General features: G+C 41.6%; 1 long non-coding RNA gene across 1 annotated transcript; it reads right to left on the bottom strand.

Moving 5' to 3' along the window:
• Positions 1–3,951: 3,951 nt before the first annotated feature.
• On the bottom strand, positions 3,952–20,570 carry LOC138743363 (uncharacterized). The gene is made up of 2 exons (XR_011344833.1): positions 20,387–20,570; positions 3,952–4,412 (listed from the first exon to the last, which is right to left on the bottom strand). It is a non-coding gene; the product is annotated as an uncharacterized lncRNA (long non-coding RNA).
• Positions 20,571–20,582: the final 12 nt, after the last annotated feature.

Here is a 20,582-nt window from a genome sequence, read left to right on the forward strand (position 1 = left end):
TCAGGGTTGGGGGCAATGACACCATGTGCCACGATGCATCCAAGGAGGGCCAGGTGAGTGGTACAAAACACACACTTCTCCTTGTTATGTTAAATTCAGGGTCTTGGCTGTGTGGAGAAATTTTGCCAGGTTTGCTTCGTGGTCCTTTTGGTCGTGGCCGCAGATGGTGACACTGTCAGTTTATGCCTGTCTACCATCCGATCCATCTCCCTTTGGAACACTGAGACTCCGTTTGTGACTCGAAGGACACCCTGAGGAAGGGCACCGTGAGAAAGTGATAAAGCCTGCCATCTGCTTTGAAGGCAGTGTATTTGCAGTTCCCCGGGCGAAGGGGGTATTGGTAGTACACCAACTTCAGGTCAATCGTGGAGTACACTTTGTACCGGGCTATTTTATTGATCATATTGGCTATCCAGGGAAGGGGTAAGCATCTAGCTGAGTGAAGCGGTTGACCATCTGGCTGTAATCGACCACTATATGGGATTTGCTCCTGCCCCTGACCACCATGACTTGGGCCCGCCACAGGCTCGAACTGGGAGTTATGATCCCCTCCACCAGGAGTCGCTGCATCTCTGACTTTATAAATGCCCGATCCTTGGTACTATAGTGCCTGTTTTTTGTTGCGATGGGCCTGCAGTTCGGGGTCAGATTCTCAAATGATGGAGGGGATATACAGAGGGTGGAGAGGCAACAGGTGAGGGCCGGTTGCTGGGGGTAGGGTGGTGTGAGTCGGGGGTTGTGTACTGTTATGGGTGGTTGTTATCCTCTGAACACCATTGTCACATTCCTAAACTGGCTCTGGAAGTCAAGGCCCAGGCGTATCGGCACATCAAGCTGTGGCATCACAAGCAAATGAAAGTTATCATAACATTTACCCCCCCACCCACCATTAACAATGCTACACAGTACCCCCTGATCTCAGTGGATTGGTCCTTTGCGGCTATAGAGATGGTGCTGTTCATGGGTCTGACAGAGAGTGAGTTTCTGGGCAAAGTCCAGCTGGATAAAGCTCTCTGAGCTCCCACTGTCAAACAGTTCGTTCTTTTCCTGTTTACTTCTATCTCCATCATTGAGTGGGCGATCGGATGAGGGGTGCCCTGGTTCAGAGTCACGGAGGTCAGGATTGGGTCATCATTGTCACTGTCAGAGGGGAGGCCCGACTGGTAAGATGGCGGCCTCCACGTTGACCACACTGTTGCACTGGTGGAAGAAGGAGGAAGTGACATTATCTGGGCAGTGGAAGGTGGACGTGACATCATCCAGGAGGGCAGAGGAGACGCTGGGTAAGATGGCAACTCCTGAGTCATGCACATGGTCAAGCCTTTTGGGCTGGATGTGATGTCAGCCCGTGCTGCTCATTTGGGAGGGTTTGGACTTACAGACACACTGGTAATGTCCCTTCCCACATCCTGAACAGATTGCCTCCTTAGCGATGCAGAGTCGTTGATCTGCCTCTGCTGTCCACATCAGAAGCACCTCACATGTCCAATCATGGCGGTGGCAGTGGTGGGGTCATGGCTCGCTTTCATGGAGGCTGTCTGTGATGCCAGACTCCAACATGGTGGTGCCTGTGGTCCGCACATGGAGGCCCTATTCTTACTGGCGATCTCATCAGCGTTGCATTGGGACAAGTCAAGGGTCCTGACAAGTTGGAAGGCTCTCTTCAGGGGCAGCTTGTCCTCCTTGAGCAGTCGCTGATGAATGTAGTCAGGCCTCACTCCAACTGGGCTAAGGGCACGGGGGCTGTAGCAGTGCCCCAGCAGTCTCTCCCCAGATCATACAGTGCTTGGAAGAACTCATCCATGGACTCTCTGGATTGCTGTCTCCTCGAGGCCAGCTAGTACCGTGAGTACACTTCGTTCACCTGGGATCGGTACATATTACGGAGTTCAGCCATGGCCTCCGGGTAGGTCGTGTAGCTCCGGATCGCCAGGTGGCCCTCTCTAGCTTGCAGGACCTTGAGTTTCTTCTCATCAGAGTCCACCAGGCCCACTATGACTTTGAGGAAGTTTGTGAAGCAGGCGATCAACTGCCCGTACAGTTCAACAGCTCTGGACGTCTGTGGATCGATTTCAAGTCTGTCGGGTCTCAGCGGCTTGTCCATCCCGTGTAGAAGATTAATGTGTATTAAATTGATATGTATTATCAATGACTCCAAAGGGAGAATGACTCCAAAGGCTTTAATACACATTAGATTTCAGCTGGCCCAACTCCATGTGCTCAAATGAATGAAGAGGGCGTCACAGGGGGAGGGGTTACAGGGGATCGAGTTATCATTGGACAGTATATACATATCACCACAGGTCTTTTATAATGTTTTCAATCAAAAATGTTAATTTTTTCTGTCTTTCCATAGATACTGCCTGCCATACTGGATATTTCTAACATTTTCTGATTTTATTAAGGAAAGAATAGGTTATCTTTTTCTTACCTCATATGTTTTATACATGGATGTGGAGAATGTGCACAAAGTTTTTAAAAAATGATTATTAGGCACCATTCTTCATAAAATAAGTGTGAAAGAGAAAGAGTGTGAATAATATACATGATGGGAGATATAGAATGGTGTATGGAACAATGGGACCTTGGGTAGCATGTCTACAGATCCATAAAAGGTGCAAGATAAGTCAGTAATGTTGGTTAAAAAGACAAATAAATTGCTTACCTTTAAAAGATGAGACATAGGTAGGAAGGTTATGCTACAACTTTTAGAAAACAACATTTTCTGCAGGCACTTAGAATCAACAAAATTACAAGAAAGATGTGATTAAGCTAAAGAGGGTCCGAGTTAAAACAGGAGTAAAAGATTTGTTTATAAGGTGGATTTGTTTATATGGTGGATTTCATGATCTTGCTGTCTCTCATAATGAGTATTTTTGAAAGATAGTCTCTGTGTAATGTGGGATGCAAGACAATCAATCTAGTCAGAGAAAAGTCCACACAACTAATTTATATAATGATTAATGTTTGTACGAAGAATGTTTGTTGAACTGAGAAATAAGAAGTACGTGTATCTAGACCAATGATCATTAAAATTATTGCTATAGAAAATCAGCAAAATTAGTATATTTTAAAAATTATCTGTAGAATCCAAAGGTCCAGAAGTCTCTTATGCAGTTCCCCTAACCTCTGGTGTGATATTCTACATTTTTAATTACTGAATAAAACACGCCACTTCTGTTGAAATTGATTACTGAGAAGATGAAAAGACAATGTTTTTCTAACATTTTCAAATAGTTTAGGAAAAATATGCTGTACGGAAACTATTTATAGCTCTTTGAGAAAAATGTTAATTCTATTTTTAGTATTTTGAAGTAAGGAAATCCAAATATGGGCAATAAAATGCATACAAATCATTTTTGTTGTTAACAATGAACTTTGTTCCATTTTTAAATTGAAGAAATAAAGGATTTTAATTTGCTTTCGAAAAGGCCATTGATTCTGGAAGAGATAAGAAATCTCACTTTTTGTTCAGCTTAGTAAAATTGCATCTGTGTTTTAAAAAACATAGGTCAGCCCATTATTTGGAGTTAGTTTTTAACTACATTTTATTTTTCCTTTATCTTCCTATTGAGAATGGAGTGGCTTTAGGTAGAAAATACGAGTAGAGCTTTGTATCAAAATAATCTGTGTGCTTTTATTGTTCTTTTATGGGGCATTTAGTGTGTATTTTATAATCATTGTTTATATTATGAGGCATAAAAGCAGTTCATCAAATCAGCTGGAGATGGTTTGGGTTTCAGCAGGAAGTTTCTGGCTAAACACAAGTCTTCAGGTTTCAGCCTTTTCTTTAGGTCTCAGTGTTATACCCTAGCAAGTGTCTACTTTTTGGAAATACATGAGACAGGACTTTGTGTCTAATCACATATGTTTGCAATGGAAGATATTCTGACTAATGTAGTATAAAATTTGTTTTTTAAAATCCAAGCAGAACAGAGCAGAATCAACTACTTTTCATTCTACACCATCTCCTGGGTTCTTTATACCATCAACCTGAGCCCTTTCCTTAGTGCTCTCACCTCTTTCTGTCTTAATACAGCATCATTCCATTTCTTTGACTTTCTCCCACTTTTCCTTCACTCCAATATCACTTTCCCTCTCGATCTCCTTAGCCAGTTCTGGCCTGTAGGTCTGACCTGATTGCAGATAAATCCTCTCTGATGCAAGTCTGTATCTCAGTTTTAATGGTCTCTGCGATGTCTTTACAAAGTGCAGCTAGCACTTTTAGCTTTAAACACCTCGATGTGATTACTGGCTCTTCCTCGTCGAGTGATGACTAGCCTGGTGAGATGGGCTCAAGTAAAGTAGAGTCTGTGGAGTAGGCCTCTGGGGCAGCTATGTGGTGTTTTGACCTTTTGCTTTCTTGTCGGGCATCTCTGCTCTTCAAAATTAACAGCTGTTACCACAATGTGCTGCCAAACATAAAAGAATAGTAGAATGTTACCTAGAGTGCCATTTAATAATGCTTTATAAATAGAGTTCGGGGGAACTCTGAAAACGGTGTCCTACTCTAGTAACCACTCACTAGCCACCCCCACCCCCCCCACACCTTACCCCGTTCTAATACTGTCGAAATAATCAACCCCCCCCCCCCCCCCACCACCCGGGCCCGCCATTCTCTCTGATCTTTTGAGTAGATTTTTTGCATTTTAACCCCACTTTAGTCAGTGCATGTATGAAAATGGCAATGGGAAACCATGAGAGACATAAAAAAAATTCCACTGCTTTTTATTTTACCACATCTCCTTAGCACAGAAGCAAGGATTTAATTCAGTTTGATTATTCAGTTACGATCTATTGCTCTATTCAAACAGCATGGTCCAGGTTTGTATTCAAATGCATTCCAGTTTATAATACTAATTAAGAACAAACTTCTGATCATGTTTTATATTGAATCAAGAACATTATTCTATTTTTTTGAAGAGGCTGCAAATGTATAAATTAATACATTCCCAGGGTCAAATTGGGTTCATTCCAAAATGCAAATGACATAATCAATAGCAAGCGTAAAGTATATTTAATTCTTTCAGTGAATTAGGGAATTCCATGAAGCCTCACAATGCCACAAGGATGTTATGCTATGTCAAATACATTAGGAGGAATGATAAAATGTTCAGTGAAAGAACTGTGATTTAAGTAGAGGAGAAGAAGCCAGAGAGTGAGGGAGCTTTTATTGACCAACACAATGATCAAGAATGGTGAGGGTGAGTGAATAAAGTGTAGAACAGGCTGATAAGGACATTTTTTGGGAGTATTGAGAGTTGTAAGGTTAGAAATGGTAACAAGATAAATAAAGGGAGGTTATGAGAATCATGGAAGACAAGAATGAGAATGTTTAATTTGGATGAATAGGTAATAGTTAACTTGGATATAGATATAGTAAGCAATATTTGTTGTAGTAACTGATATTTGCTCATGGGATATAGACATAGCTAACAAAGATGCCATTTTTAAAATCTCCAGGCTATTGGTGGTTTAAAGTCACATGTATATAACTGGTAAGGAAGGCAAATTTCACTCCATTAAGAAAATTAGTGAACTCAAATGTTTTTATGACAATCTACTGCTTTCTTGGTCACTCAAAGAATCAAGTTCAAGTTTACCACCTGATTGTAACTGTTCTTTGGCTTGGCTTTGTGGACGACGATTTATGGAGGGGTATGTCCACGTCTGCTGCAGGCTCGTTGGTGACTGACAAGTCTGATGCGGGACAGGCAGGCACGGTTGCAGCGGTTGCAAGGGAAAATTGGTGGGTTGGGGTTGGGTGTTGGGTTTTTCCTCCTTTGTCTTTTGTCAGTGAGGTGGGCTCTGCGGTCTTCAATGTGGCAAGCACCAAGAGATTTCTTTAGCAGCGTGGATTCGATGCTTGCAGACTCTGCCAGCTCGAGTACTTCAAAGTTGGTGATGAAGTCACTCCAATGAATGTTGAAGATGGAGCAGAGACAGCGCTGATGGAAGCGTTCTAGGAGCTGTAGGTGATGCCGGTAGAGGACCCATGATTAGGTGCCGAACAGGAGCGTGGGTATGACAACGGCTCTGTACATGCTGATCTTTGTGTGTTTCTTGAGGTGGTTGGTTTTCCAGACTCTTTTGTGTAGTCTTCCAAAGGCGCTATTTGCCTTGGCGAGTCTGATGTGTATTTCGTTGTCGATCCTTGCATCAGATGAAATGGTGCAGCCGAGGTAGGTAAACTGGTTGACCGTTTTGAGTTCTGTGTGCCCGATGGAGATGTGGGGGGGCTGGTAGTCATGGTGGGGAGCTGGCTGATGGAGGACCTCAGTTTTCTTCAGGCTGACTTCCAGGCCAAACATTTTGGCAGTTTCTGCAAAACAGGACGTCATGCGCTGGAGAGCTGGCTCTGAATGGGCAACTAAAGCGGCATCGTCTGCAAAGAGTAGTTCACGGACAAGTCGCTCTTGTGTCTTGGTGTGAGCTTGCAGGCGCCTCAGATTGAAGAGACTGCCATCTGTGCGGTACCGGATGTAAACAGCATCTTCATTGTTGAGGTCTTTCATGGCTTGTTTCAGCATCATGCTGAAGAAGATAGTAAAGAGGGTTGGTGCGAGGACGCAGCCTTGCTTCACGCCGTTGTCAATGGAGAAGGGTTCGGAGAGCTCATTGCTGTATCTGACCCAACCTTGTTGGTTTACGTGCAGTTGGATAACCATGTTGAGGAACTTGGGGGGGCATCCGAGGCGCTCTAGTATTTGCCTTCGCTCTAGTGTCGAAGGCAAAGGTGATGTAGAGTCAACAAAGGTGATCTAGAGTCCTTTGTTTTGTTCTCTGCACTTTTCTTGGAGCTGTCTGAGGGCAAAGACCATGTCAGTAGTTCCTCTGTTTGCACAAAAGCCACACTGTGATTCTGGGAGGACATTTTCGGTGACACCTGCATAGGAGAAGGACACTCCGATATAAAACCTACGACCTAAAAGCTCCTTTGCGCAGGCCTGAGGACATGTCCACGTCCTTCCCCTCAAAAGATGCACACAAACTCAAGCTAGCATGCTGGAACATCAGCACCATGCTAGGCAAGGCTAACAGCCACTGACCTGAATGTCGGTCTGCCCTCATCGCACATGAACTCCTCAGACTCGACATCGACATAGCCGCTCTCAGCGAAGTCCGCCTTGCAGATGTAGGCAGCCTCCAAGAACATGGCATGGGCTACACACTCTACTGGTCTGGCAAGCCTGAGGCTGAACGACGCCTATCTGGTGTTGGCTTCATGGTAAAGAACTCCATTGCCTCCAAACTTGAAAACCTCCCGACAGGCCACTCTGACCAGATCATGTCCATGCGACTCCCCCTTCAATACAAGCGACGCATCACCCTCATCAGTGTCTATGCTCCAACCCTCCAGGCGGAACCAGCAGAAAAGGACAAGTTCTACACTGATCTGCGCAACCTCATCCAACGCACCCCTACAGCCGACAAGGTTGTCATCCTTGGCGAATTCAACTCTCGCGTCGGCAAAGACTCAGAAACTTGGCCAGGAATCCTTGGCAAGCATGGTGTCGGCAAGTGCAATGATAACGGGCGCCTCCTGTTGGAGCTCTGTGCAGAACAGTGGCTTGTGATTACTAACACCCTTTTCCAGCAGAGAGACAACCTGAAGACTACCTGGATGCATCCCCGATCCAAACACTGGCACCTCCTGGACTACGTTCTGGTGCGAGGAAGAGAAAAATGAGATGTGCTCCACACCAGGGTCATGCCCAGCGTGGAATGCCACACTGACCACCGGCTTTTTCGCTGCAAGCTCAACCTTCACTTCAAGCCAAAGTTCAAGAACAGTGGAGCCCCCAGAAAGAGGTTCATTGTTGGAAACTTGCAGTCAGACGAAGTGAGAGGAAACTTCCAGGCAAACCTCCAAGCAAAGCTCGAGGATGCAAACTGCTTCACGGACTCCTGAAACCCTCTGGGATCAGCTGAAAATGGCCATACTGCAATCCACTGAAGAGGTACTGGGCTTCTCCTCCAGGAAAAACAAGGACTGGTTTGACGAAAACAACCAGGAAATCCAGGAGCTGCTGGCAAAGAAGCGATCTGCCCACCAGGCTCACCTTGCAAAGCTTCCTGGCCAGAGAAAAAATGAGCCTTCCGTCTCGCATGCAGCCATCTTCAGCGCAAACTCCGGGAGATCCAAAATGAGTGGTGGACTAGCCTCGCCAAACGAACCCAGCTTAGCGCCGACATTGGCGACTTCAGGGGCTTTTATGAGACACTAAAGGCTGTGTACGGCCCCTCACCCCAAGTCCAAAGCCCTCTGCGCAGCTCAGATGGCGACGTCCTCCTCAGCGACAAGATCTCCATCCTCAACCGATCGTCAGAACATTTCCAATCTCTTTTCAGTGCCAACCGCTCAGACCAAGAATCTGCCCTGCTCCAGCTCCCTCAACAACCCTTGAGTCTAGAGCTGGATGAGGTCCTTACCCGGGAAGAGACATATAAGGCAATTGAACAACTGAAAAGTGGCAAAGCAGCAGATATGGATGGAATCCCCCCCAGCGGTCTGGAAGGCTGGCGGCAAAACTCTGCATACCAAACTGCATGAGTTTTTCATGCTCTGCTGGGACCAAGGAAAGCTGCTTCAGGACCTTCGTGATGCCATCATTATCACCCTGTCAAAAACAAAGGCGAGAAATCAGACTGCTCAAACTACAGGGGAATCACGCTGCTCTCCATTGCAGGCAAAATCTTCGCTAGGATTTTCCTTAATAGACTAATACCTAGTATTGTAACTGTCTTCTTCTTTGTCTTGGCTTCGCGGACGAAGATTTATGGAGGGGGTAACTGTCCAACTTGACAAAACAACATTCTCTGGTCCACAGTGAAAAAAACACATAAAGACATAACACACATACACAATGACCTCGAAACATGTCCTATATTAAAAATAAATATTATTACTAAAGAGTAGAGTCGTGGAATGATTTTAGCAGTTTAGTAGTTATTCTGCAGTCTTATTGACTGTGGGAAGAAACTGTTCCTCAGCCTGATGGATGTAACTCCAATACCTCTGTATCTCTTTCCCAACGGGAGTAGCTGTGTGCGTGGTGATAGGGGTTTTTATAGATTTGTGAGCTCTTTTCAAGCAAAAATCCGGGTAAAGCACATCTGTGGTGGGAGAGGGAGACCCCAGTGATCCTCTCTGCTCCATTTATGGTTCTGTGGATTGACCTCAGATCTGAAGCTTTTTAAAAATACTTTATTGATTCAACATATATAATATCAATAAATTAACAAATATTATATCATAGCAACATAATAAAATGTTAACAAATAATTGCTGAAACTATATATAAAAAAACAAAACCTAAAATCTAAAAACTAAAATGAAAAGAAAAAAAACTACAACAAATAAAAATGAAACCCCCTATTAACCCACCCTCCCCCCCAAAACTAAACTAATCCCAAAACTAAAATATATGATATTTAATTATAAAATGATTACAAATAATTAATTCAGATTTAATCAGTTGACACTCAAGGGACCTAAAAATACATCATGAAATTATTATACCTTCAGGGAAAACTTCACTGATCAGGAAAAATAAATGGATAAAATCATAATTTTAATTTCATTATTTTACCATACAGACCCCAAATTTGCAAAAATAAAGAATATTTATCCCTTGAATTTTACATATTTTTTATATAATGGAATACAACTTTGAATCTCAGCATGCCATCTATCTAATATTAATGAAACATCAGATTTCCATATAACAGTGACATATTTCCTTGCTATTACGAAAACCAACTTAACAAATTTTAATTGAAAATCTGACAATGATAATTTAGGAGTGACACTTTCAAAATTTCCAAACAAAAGTAATTCAGGATTTAAAGGAAGGTTCACTTCCGTTATCTGTTACAAAAATTTACTGAAAGAAACCCAAAAAGGATTGACATTTGAACAAGACCACAAAGAATGAAGAAAAGTTTCAATTTCTGTTCCACATCTAAAACATTGATCCGATAAATCCAATCTCCAACTACTCAATTTCAAAGGAATCAGATCTGATGCTTTACAGGAACCATACCATTCTGTGATTCAACCAGCCAGGAGGCTCTCGATAGAGCTCCTGTAGAAAGTTGACAGAAGGGTGGCGGATAGACTTACTTGCCTCAGCTTTCTAAGGAAGTGCAGTTGCTGTGGTTCCTTCCTGGCCAGTGTGATGTAATGTTCCAGGATAGATCACTTCTTAAGTTAACTCAGAGTAACTTGGTGCTCTTCACGATCTTCACTTTTTTTATTTTTCACACTATAAACCATATTGACCAAGATACATACAGACATTTTTTTTCTTAAATGTATACAGTGTCGTTTTCTCCCCCTTTTCCCCCCTCCCTTCCCTCTCTCCCTCACTCCCTTTCCTATTTATTTAAAGTTCGAAGTATAAGATACATTAAACCCATTAAACAATGTTGTCACTTAATAAAAATAAACAATAAATTTTACTGAGTCAGTTCTTTTCATTATCTTCTCCTTCTGTCATTTTAGGTGGTGGAAGTCCACGGTAGGATTTCTCTATTGTGTTTCATGTATGGCTCCCATATTTGTTCGAATATTGTAATATTATTTCTTAAATTATATGTTATTTTTTCTAATGGAATACATTTATTCATTTCTTTATACCATTGTTGTATTCTCAAGTTATCTTCTAATTTCCAGGTTGACATAATATATTTTTTTGCTACAGTTAGGGCTATCATAACAAATCTTTTTTGTGCTCCATCCAAATCAATTCCAAATTCTTTGTTTCTTATATTACTTAGGAGGAAGATCTCTGGGTTTTTTGGTATATTGCTTTTTGTGATTTTATTTAATATCTGGTTTAGATCTTCCAAAATTGTTTCACTTTCTCACATGTCCAAATTGCATGAATTGTTGTTCCCATTTCCTTTTTACAGCGAAAACAATACTGTTGGGTCCCATTTATTTAACTTTCGAGGTGTGATGTATAGCCTGTGTATCCAGTTATATTGTATCATACGTAACCTCATGTTTATTGTATTTCTCATAGTTCTGGAGCATAGCTTCTCTCATGTTTCATTCTTTATCTGTATGTTTAGATCTTGTTCCCATTTTTGTTTAGTTTTACCATTTGTTTCCTTGTTCTCCTTTTCTTGCAGTTTGATGTACATGTTTGTTACAAATTTTTTGATTATCATTGTGTCTGTAATCACATATTCAAAATTGCTTCCTTCTGGTAACCTCAGACTGTTTCCCAATTTGTCCTTCAAGTAGGTTTTCAGTTGGTAGTATGCAAACATTGTATCGTGAGTTATATTATATTTATCCTTCATTTGTTCAAAGGATAATAATTTATTTCCCGAAAAACAATTTTCTATTCTTTTGATCCCTTTTCTCTCCCATTCTCTAAAGGAAAGGTTATCTATTGTAAAAGGAATTAGCTGATTTTGCGTCAATATTAGTTTTGGTAGTTGGTAATTTGTTTTATTCCTTTCTACATGAATCTTCTTCCAAATGTTGAGCAGATGATGCAATACCGGTGAATTCCTACATTGTACCAATTTTTCATCCCATTTATATAGTATATGTTCAGGTATCTTCTCCCCTATTTTATCTAGTTCTAATCTGGTCCAATCTGGTTTTTCCCTTGTTTGATAAAAATCTGATAGGTATCTTAATTGTGCGGCTCTATAATAATTTTTAAAGTTTGGTAGTTGTAAGCCTCCTTGTTTGTACCATTCTGTTAATTTATCTAGTGCTATCCTCAGTTTTCCCCCTTTCCATAAAAATTTCCTTATTATTTTCTTTAACTCCTGAAGAATTTCTCTGTGAGGCGTATTGGTAATGACTGAAATAGGTATTGTATCCTTGGGAAAATGTTCATTTTAATACAGTTTATCCTTCCTATCAGTGTTAGTGGTAAGTCTTTCCAATGCTCTAAGTCGTCTTGTAATTTTTTCATTAATGGATGGTAATTAAGTTTATATAGATGGCTGAGGTTTTTCTTTATTTGTATACCTAGGTATCGCATTGCTTGTGTTTGCCATCTAAATGGCGATTCTTTCTTAAACTTTGAGAAATCTGCATTATTCATTGGTATTGCTTCACTTTTATTTGCGTTGATCTTGTACCCCAACACTTCTCCATATTCCTTCAATTTCCTATGTAATTCTTTTATTGATATTTCTGGTTCTGTTAAGTTATAATGTCATCTGCAAATAGACTGATTTTATATTCCTTCTCTTTTATTTTTATCCCTTTTATTTTATTTTCTGTTCTTATCAGTTCTGCTAGTGGTTCTATAGCTAACGCGAACAATGAGGGAGATAGTGGACATCCCTGCCTTGTTGATCTGCTTAAGTTAAATTGTTTTGATATATATCCATTTACTGTCACTTTCGCCAATGGCCCCTTATATAATGCTTTAATCCAATTAATATATTTCTCTGGTAAGCTGAATTTTTTTAGTACTTTGAATAAATAATTCCATTCTACTCTGTCAAAGGCCTTCTCTGCGTCTAAAGCAACCGCTACTGTTGGAGTTTTATTTCCTTCTACTGCATGAATTAAGTTAATAAATTTACAGATATTTTCTGTTGTTCGTCTTTTTTTAATAAATCCAGTTTGGTCTAGATTTACTATTTTTGGTACATAGTCAGCTAATCTGTTTGCTAATAGTTTAGCTATTATCTTATAATCTGTGTTAAGTAAAAATATTGATCTATATGACGCTGGTGCAAGTGGATCTTTCCCTGTCTTTGGTATTACTGTAATTATTGCTGTTTTGAATGAATCTGGTATGCTTTGTGTTTTATCAATCTGGTTGATTACTTCCAGAAGGGGAGGAATTAATAAGTCTTTAAATGTTTATAGAATTCTATTGGAAATCCATCCTCTCCTGGTGTTTTATTGTTCAGTAGTTTTTTTATTATCTCCTGTAATTCTTCTATTTCAAATGGTTTTATTAATTTATTTTGCTCCTCTGTTTGTAATTTCGGTAGTTCAAATTTAGTTAGAAATTCATCTATTTTATCTTCTTTCCCTTCGTTTTCAGTTTGATATAATTGCTCGTAGAATTCCCTGACGTTTTCATTGATCTCCGTTGGATTATATGTAATTTGCTTGTCCTTTTTCCTTAATGCCAACACCATTCTTTTAGTTTGTTCTGTCTTAAGCTGCCACGCTAGAATTTTGTGCGTTTTTTCTCCTAGTTCATAATATTTCTGTTTTGTCTTCATTATGTTCTTCTCCACCTTATGTTTGTAGTGTTTCATATTTTATTTTTTTAACTGCCAATTCTCTTCTTTTAGTTGTAACTTCCTTTATTGCTAATTCTTTTTCTATATTTGTTATTTCCCTTTCCAACTGTTCTGTTTCCCGATTGTAGTCCTTCTTCATCTTAGTTACATAACTTATTATTTCCCCTCTGATGAACGCTTTCTTTGCATCCCATAGTGTAGACTTATCTTTCACTGATTCCGTATTTATTTGAAAGTACATTTTAATTTGTCGTTCAATGAATTCTCTAAAATCCTGTCTTTTAAGTAGCTTGGAGTTTAATCTCCATCTATACATTCTTGGTGGGATGTCCTCTAGCTCTATTGCCAATAACAGGGGTGAGTGGTCTGATAATAGTCTAGCTTTATATTCCATTTTCCTAACTCTCCCTTGAATGTGGGCTGATAACAAGAATAGGTCTATCCTTGAATATGTTTTATGTCTGCCCAAATAATATGAATATTCCTTTTCCTTTGGGTGTTGTTTCCTCCATATATCCAAAAGTTGCATTTCTTGCATAGATTTAATTATAAATTTGGTTACTTTGTTCTTTCTGTTGGTTTTTTTTCCAGTTTTATCCATGTTTGAATCCAAATTAAGGTTAAAATCCCCTCCTATTAGTATGTTCCCTTGCATGTCTGCTATCTTCAAAAAGATATCTTGCATAAATTTTTGATCTTCTTCATTAGGTGAAAATACATTGAGTAAATTCCAAAATTCTGAATATATCTGACATTTTATCATTACATATCTCCCTGCTGGATCTATTATTTCCTCTTCTATTTTGATTGGTACATTTTTATTGATTAATATAGCTACTCCTCTGGCTTTTGAATTATATGATGCTGCTGTTACATGTCCTATCCAATCTCTCTTTAATTTCTTGTGTTCCACTTCAGTTAGATGTGTTTCTTGTACGAATGCTATATCAATTTTTTTCTTTGTTCAGTAAATTTAACAGTTTCTTCCTTTTGATTTGGTTATGTATTCCATTAATATTTAAAGTCATATAATTCAACATAACCATTTCATACTTTGTTTATCTTTCCTTTCCGTTTCCTTATCACCACCTTCCCTTCTTATCCATTTCTGCTTTCTTTTTTTGAACACAATATAAGACAACATTTCTAAAACATAAAATATTTCCACTATTCTCATATCTAAAATTCCTTTAACCCCAATAGTCCCTCCCCTTCCTGAGTTGCCCTTTATCCCTTGTTGGGCAACCACATCTCCCCTCTCCATTTGGATTTGCGAATTCACTCACAAGCATCAACTGATTTCGCAGTGACTGTAAGTCTTCCCCACCCCAGAAAAGATTTTAATCTTCATATATAACAAAGGTCACTCTCTTGATTCCCTCCTTACTTCCTTTCACTACTGAACTTTTAATGTGTAGTGGAGGATGGTTGTCTCTGGTCCTCCTGAAGTCCACAATCATCACCTTTGTCTTTTCCATGTTGTTATTCTCAAACCATTTAATGAGATTTTACACCTCCTGTCTGTATTGCGACTCATCCTTGTTGCTGATGAGACCAACTTCTGTCATCATCTGCAAACTTGATGACTTAGTTGGAGCTGGATCTGGTGTTGCAGTCATGGGTCAGCAGGATGAACAGGAGCAGGCTGAGCACCAGCCCTGAGGTGTGCCAATGCTCAGTATGATGGTGCTTGACATTCTGATGTTAATCCAGACAGATTTTCCATTTGAAGACCAGAATCCAGTTACAAAGAAAGGTGTTGAGTCCCAGTGAGGGTAGCTTTTCCTCCAGTCTCTGGGGTCTGATTGGATTAAACACTAAGCTGATGTCAACGAACAGCAACCTAGGGTATGAGATGTCGTTCTCCAGGTGGGTCAGGATGGAGTGGAGGAACATCATCAGTGGAACAGTTGTGTATGTAGACAAACTGAAATGGGTCCAATGTCTCTGGGAGGTTTGCTTTGATACATTCCATCAACAGAAGCTCAAAGCATTTCAAAGTAATGGAGGCCAGTCCACTGGGTTTAGTCACTGAGGCCTGTTACACAGAATGGGCCCATACAACCTATTTTGTCTGTGCTGTTGGTATACCTAGCCACATTAATCATTATTTTTATTTAATTATTTTTATTTAAATATACTGCAACTGCAGGGTCTGACCCAAGATGGTGGTGCCTATGATTGGCAGCAACCAGGAAGGGTTACAGACTCTGGGGAAGCAGAGGACTGACACAGGGCACTAGAATATGAAGAGACCATCCCCCCCATTTGAGAATGAGATGCAGAGGAGATGACCCAGGGACGGTGGCCACGGCAGTGGATCAGTGAAGGGCTCTGAGGCTGAAGAAAACATAGGCAGCGGGCTGTTGGCAATTCAAGGTGAGAAACCCAGTCAAGCTGTGGGCTGCTAGTGACTGCAGTCGAGGAATTTACCAGGCTCCAGACGGCTGGAGTCTGGGTGGAGACTGGCTGAAGGAGTACCAGGTATTGGAACTGGGATGTAAGAGGGTGCTGAAGGGTTCCTAATCTGGAGCTTGAACTGCTGATATTTTGGACTGGACTCTTTGTGGCTGCAGGAGTGCTGGATGTGAATCCATGGACACATTACACATAGTGAGTCTGAGGGGACTCTCTTTTGCTTTTCTTTCTCTGACTTTAAAAGGTGCTTCAGGCAATTTCTGCTGATGTCAAATTTGTCTGCCTTGCAGCAGATGAAAACAAATTTTGTGCAATATTGCAGTCTTTATTACATGACAATAAATTGAATCTTGAATCTAATTTGCCCATATTAGGCCTATATCCCTTTATTCTTTCAAATCCAAGTACCTGTCGAAATCCCTTTAAAATAATGTAATTGTACCTGGATCTACCACATTATTTGGCTTCTGTGAAAAAAATTACCCCTCAGATCTCCTTTAATGTTCTTAAGTTTGTGTTCATTTATTTGTCACAATATACAGTATCTAGTACAATGACTTTTGTGTGCCCGATGGAGATGTGGGGGGGCTGGTAGTCATGGTGGGGAGCTGGCTGATGGAGGACCTCAGTTTTCTTCAGGCTGACTTCCAGGCCAAACATTTTGGCAGTTTCCGCAAAGCAGGACGTCAAGCGCTGAAGAGCTGGCTCTGAATGGGCAACTAAAGCGGCATCATCTGCAAAGAGTAGTTCACGGACAAGTTTCTCTTGTGTCTTGGTGTGAGCTTGCAGGCGCCTCAGATTGAAGAGACTGCCATCCGTGCGGTACCGGATGTAAACAGCGTCTTCATTGTTGGGGTCTTTCATGGCTTGGTTCAGCATCATGCTGAAGAAGATTGAAAAGAGGGTTGGTGCGAGAACACAGCCTTGCTTCACGCCATTGTTAATGGAGAAGGGTTCAGAGAGCTCATTGCTGTATCTGACCCGACCTTGTTGGTTTTCGTGCAGTTGGATAATCATGTTGAGGAACTTTGGGGGACATCCGATGCGCTCTAGTATTTGCCAAAGCCCTTTCCTGCTCACGGTGTCGAAGGCTTTGGTGAGGTCAACAAAGGTGATGTAGAGTCCTTTGTTTTGTTCTCTGCACTTTTCTTGGAGCTGTCTGAGGGCAAAGACCATGTCAGTGGTTCCTCTGTTTGCGCGAAAGCCGCACTGTGATTCTGGGAGAATATTCTCAGCGACACTAGGTATTATTCTATTTAGTAGAATCCTAGCGAAGATTTTGCCTGCAATGGAGAGCAACGTGATTCCCCTGTAGTTTGAGCAGTCTGATTTCTCGCCTTTGTTTTTGTACAGGGTGATGATGGTGGCACACAAAACTCAAAACGGTCAACCAGTTTACCTATCTCGGCTGCACCATTTCATCAGATGCAAGGATCGACAATGAGATAGACAACAGACTCGCCAAGGCAAATAGCGCCTTTGGAAGACTACACAAAAGAGTCTGGAAAAACAACCAACTGAAAAACCTCACAAAGATAAGCGTATACAGAGCCGTTGTCATACCCACACTCCTGTTCGGCTCCGAATCATGGGTCCTCTACCGGCACCACCTACGGCTCCTAGAACGCTTCCACCAGCGTTGTCTCCGCTCCATCCTCAACATCCATTGGAGCGCTCACACCCCTAACGTCGAGGTACTCGAGATGGCAGAGGTCGACAGCATCGAGTCCACGCTGCTGAAGATCCAGCTGCGCTGGATGGGTCACGTCTCCAGAATGGAGGACCATCGCCTTCCCAAGATCGTATTATATGGCGAGCTCTCCACTGGCCACCGTGACAGAGGTGCACCAAAGAAAAGGTACAAGGACTGCCTAAAGAAATCTCTTGGTGCCTGCCACATTGACCACCGCCAGTGGGCTGATAACGCCTCAAACCGTGCATCTTGGCGCCTCACAGTTTGGCGGGCAGCAGCCTCCTTTGAAGAAGACCGCAGAGCCCACCTCACTGACAAAAGGCAAAGGAGGAAAAACCCAACACCCAACCCCAACCAACCAATTTTCCCTTGCAACCGCTGCAATCGTGTCTGCCTGTCCCGCATCGGACTGGTCAGCCACAAACGAGCCTGCAGCTGACGTGGACTTTTTACCCCCTCCATAAATCTTCGTCCGCGAAGCCAAGCCAAAGAGTACAATGACTAATCTATAGGTTGCTCTAATACTTATAAACAAGATCAGCATGATAGCAATGTTTTGTGGTTCATTGAGGAGCCTGATGGCTGCAGGGAAGAAACTGTCTTTCAGCCTGTTGGTGTGCACTTTCACATTTTAAGTCTTCTCCCGATGGGAGAATGGGAGAAGAGGGTGTGATGGGTTCTTTCCTCGGCAGTGGGAAATGTAAATGGTCCATTGAGGGAGGGAAGCTTGTTTGATGTTGAGCTGCATTTGCTACATTCTGCAGCTTCTTTTGATCTTGAGCCAGCAGCTCCCGATGCATTCGGCAAGGCTTTTGATAGTGAACCTGTAAAAACTGAGGATGCATTCATGTGGACAGGGATGAGGTCTCTGCCTTCTTTCCTGAAGTTACTGATCATCTCATTCATCTTATTGATGTTGAGAGAGAGGTTATCTTGGCACCATGCTACTAGACTTTCAATTTTACTCTATTCTGTCTTGATATTTTATATTTGATGTACTCTCAGACTGAGACAACCCGCAAATTGGAGGAACACCACCTTATCTTCTGACTGGGAACCTTCCAACTGGATGGCATTAATATCGACTTCTCTGGATTTCATTTAATCCCCCACAACTAATTCTCCCATTGCCTTCACCCAGCTCTTTCTCTCTCTCTCCCCTTTCCCAGATTTCTTTTGCACAAACATGATCAATTCTTACCTCAGCCCTTATAGCCAATTAACACCTTTTGTTGGTCTGGATTCCTCCCCTAGTCAGTATTGTCTGAATTCTGAGACTTTCTGAGATGTCCTGTTTCTGGCTCATTCTGCTTATTCCTTGAAGAAGGGTCAGGCCTGAAACATTGGCAATATCTTTGCTTTTTTTGGATGCTGAAAAGACCAGCCGAGTTCCTCCAGTATTTTGGCGTTTTTACTATAATCACAGTGTCTGCAGACTTCTTCTGCATTCTCCACTGCTCCCACATATAATTTGTAGTGTGTCAACCATCAAAGTAATTTTTTGTGTAGCTGCTACATGACATTTCAATTTCTGCACTCAATATCTTGGCTTATGAAGGTAGGAATAACAAATGCCATCTTCACTACCCTATCCACCTGTGACACCACCTTCAGGGAGCTATGGACTTGCACACCAATACCATTATGTTCATCAATGCTCTTAAAGGCCCCTGCTGCTTACTCTGTTCTGGAGGACCATCTACATCTACTTCACAATTTATCAGATGCTCTAAATCCCGCTGCTCCTTTAAACAGCTTTCCATGCAAGAAAACACTAATCTCCGTGGTATACCAGTTGTTCCAGATTTCTAGTTCGAAAAGCATCCACCCACTCTTCCCCTGTTTTCCATCACCAGCCAATTTTGAGCCCATTTCACGATCATGCGCTTTAGCTCTTTGGATCAGTCTATCATACCTATTTCCAGCATTTTCTGTTTTTATATTGGTCATTCATGTTTTACATAGGCCACTGATAAAACAACACTGGCCAAGCATTGAAACATCCTGGCCTGGAGATGTACAGAGATCACTTTGTTGACTACTCCTGGCCGTCGCAATAGCGTGAATCTCCCAGTGGCCATCCATTTCAATTTCCCACCCCATTGCCTTGCTGACATGTCTGTCCATGGTCTTATGCATTGCCATACTGATACTACATGCAATTGGAGAAAATAAAATCCATCTTTTCTTTAACTGGATGGTATTAATATTGACTAATTAAATCTCCTTTCCCTTCTTCCTCCCTGTCACCTTTCCCCAAAACTCTCTCTCTCTTTGACCCTTTTCCCTCTTTCACAGAGCCAAAATTAATTCTCACCTTTCCACTTATCATATCTATTTAATACCTTTTGTTGGTCTGGACTCCTCCCCGGCCAGTCTTCAGTCCTTAGTCTGACTCTTTTCTGTTCTTTGGTTGTACCTTGAAGGGCTCAGGCCTGAAATGTTGTTATCCACGCCTCTTCACTCTGCTACCATGGGGAAAATGGTACAGAAACCTAAAGAGAGCACTCAGCAGCACAAGGACAGCTTCTTCCCTGCTGCCATCAGATTCCTGAATAATCAATGAATGAACCAAAGACACTAGCTTACTTTTCATGCACTATTAATTTATTTCTTTTATTTATTGTTGTAAGATAGTTTATAATATCAATGTTTGCACTACAACGCTGCCGCAAAACACTGAATTTCTGACTTGTTCATGACAAATTCTGATTCTTTACACCCTCTGGACTCTGCGAAACCTGCCGAGTTCCTCCAACATTTCTGTGTGCTCTGAACAGCAAAAGACCTGAGGCTAATATTAAGATTATTATGACTAATAATCCTTATGGTAAAGAGGACCTTACTTCTGATCCCAAAGGTTGTAACCTTTAGGTTGAGCGCAAACACAGAGCAGGGAGACGACAAATCAAATCATAAATTATAAAACACCATCAAATACAAGGATAAGACGAATTAAATCCCTGTCATCGACTCAGTGCGGAAGGCGGATAAAGTCCATCCAGTGTCCGGCCTGGCCTGTCTGAGGAGCATTACCTTTCCCATGCTCTGCTCATCGTCGTCTTGTGCAGAGGACCCCTTTGGTCCGATGGGTTAGGGTGAGGCGAACAGCAAAGAATGAATCATTGCCGCACATCTGCAGGTCGGTTGTCATGCCCTCCCTCTCTGCAGGTTACCAATGTTATTGCAGATTTTATATTTGTCACTCTCCGTTTAACGCCGCCCCCGTTAT

Source organism: Narcine bancroftii, chromosome 9 (genome assembly GCF_036971445.1).
Source record: "Narcine bancroftii isolate sNarBan1 chromosome 9, sNarBan1.hap1, whole genome shotgun sequence".
Lineage (NCBI taxonomy): Eukaryota > Metazoa > Chordata > Chondrichthyes > Torpediniformes > Narcinidae > Narcine > Narcine bancroftii.